At 46.7% G+C, this 2,044-nt stretch overlaps 1 pseudogene; it reads left to right on the top strand.

Annotated features, from left to right (window-relative positions):
* Positions 1-771: 771 nt before the first annotated feature.
* LOC118634081 lies at positions 772-1,584 on the top strand (annotated as a pseudogene).
* The last annotated feature ends 460 nt before the right edge of the window (positions 1,585-2,044 follow it).

Here is a 2,044-nt window from a genome sequence, read left to right as displayed (position 1 = left end):
AATATTAGCCTGGAAGTTAGACACTATGGTTCCCATCTTGGCTTAAAGTACCTGGGGCAAGAGAGGTGTCTGGCCCTGCCAGAGTTTCGTCCTGGAGTCTGGTAACCTGTCCCTTGGCCCCGTAGCTCAGGTGGATCAAGAGGGCTTGTGAGGTGGTAGCAAGAGCTCAGGCACCAGACCAGGGTTTAGACACGTAATGCCAGTAGCTGGGGAGTCCGGGCGAAACGGAGCAGAGAAAGGCGGGGTTACCCTCCTACAGAGAATAAAGTAAGTGGCAGGTCACAGAGTCGAGACTTGGGCCCAGTAAAGAAGACAGAAGTAACGTTTTCAGAACGGGGACACGGGAGCAGAGCCAGAATAACAGCTGGAAGGAGATTCTGAGTCCCCAGATGTCAGGGCAAAGCTCCCTGACTCCCTCCCGCTACGGAACTAGTTCTAGAGGCAATGACAGCCACCAGGAAGCAAGGTAAAGCCCCCCAGCCTGGAGGAGAGCGAGCTGGCAGAGTCTGGAAAACAGACTTCACCTGCAAGATGTCTGAGGGATCCATGAGTAGTTCCAACACAAGGTACTTTTAGAGACCCGTGCCCTTTTACACTGAGAAGTATTTGTCCAGGCAACTAGTCAACACTTGATTGTTCCATATCCCATTACGGTCCGCCTAGGTGTGGAAGAAGTAGTGTAAATGTCCATCTTAAAAATCTGATGATATTTTCCATTGTCTTTTCACTTTATAACATTTTAAAATTGCAACGTGACATTCCTCTGGAAAAATGCACAGATCACAAACGAATCCTGACAACGTAACACACCTGTGTAAACCTCACCCAGCTCAGGGAGAGAACACAGCCAGGCCCTCAGAAGCTCCCCCCAGGCCTTATCCTAATCGTTTAAAATGTTGCTTTGAAAATGTTTGGGGAAAGAGACTTGTTACTTTTAAGAATCAGAAGCAGCACGAGGGACCTACCAAGACGGGCTGTGTACGCAGCAGGACCGTGAAGAAGGCGTCCTCATCCAGACACTACACGCGCCTGGGCAGTGGCTTCCACACCATCACGCACGTGTGCGAGGAGAGGGCCACGATCCCCAGCGAGGAGCTCCCCACGGCAGGGGCTATGGCCCACCTCCGACGACGCGGATTCAGAGAGGCCCCGTGAGAGGCATCCCCATCCGGCTGCAGGAGGAGGAGAGAGAGGAGAGAGAGAACCATGTTCCCTAGGTCTCAGCCCTGGGTCAGGAGACCACCGAGGACGATCCTGATGCAATGGACAAGCTGAAGCTCTTGGACTGTGGCAGTCTGCCCAACCTGCAGGTCACTCAGCCTACAGCTGGGATCAATTTCCAAACACCATGTGGAGCTGATGGACTCTTTCTGCTGCGCCGTAATATTATTAGTAAACCAAGGACAACCAAAACAAAACAAATGAGAGAAACAGGAACAAATTTGAAAATGCTTGAAGAGCGCAGAACGCAGTGAAGAAACCAAGTGAAGGACAACTCCAAATGGACAGTCTCCCAAATCCAGGCAGAGTGCAGTGAGGCGGAAGAAAGATGATCTCTTCGTGAAAAGTGCCATCGGTCACACTTGCTCTTCGGTTTACGATGTGCAAAAGAGAGGAGTAACATAGTGTTATTTCAAAGTGAATTTAGGTTCATTAAAAATGTATATTGTACCCTTTAGAACAACCAGAAAATTTTTCTAAAAGAAGTACAGTTGATACACTAAAGGAAAAGATAAAATGAAATTGTAAAGTGTTCAATTAAAACCAGTGACATCAGGAGAAAGCAGAAACAAACAAACAAACAAAATAAACACAATCGATGCAACACTCTTAAAAATATGTTGGCTATTAATTCAAATATATTAATAACTTCTTTACGTGTAAATGGTCTAAACATACCAATTAAAAGACAGAGATTGTCAGGCTGAAAAAAAGATCAACTCTATATTGTCTATAAGAAGCCCATTTTAGTACAGTCACTCAAGTACACCAGTGTCGAGTTCTATATACTTGCTGATTTTCTTCTATATACTTGCTGATTTTC

The sequence above is a fragment of the Molossus molossus genome, unplaced genomic scaffold (genome assembly GCF_014108415.1).
Source record: "Molossus molossus isolate mMolMol1 unplaced genomic scaffold, mMolMol1.p scaffold_m16_p_19, whole genome shotgun sequence".
Taxonomy (NCBI): domain Eukaryota; kingdom Metazoa; phylum Chordata; class Mammalia; order Chiroptera; family Molossidae; genus Molossus; species Molossus molossus.
Note: the sequence above shows the minus strand (reverse complement) of the source record. Positions and strands in the feature narration are given on the sequence as shown.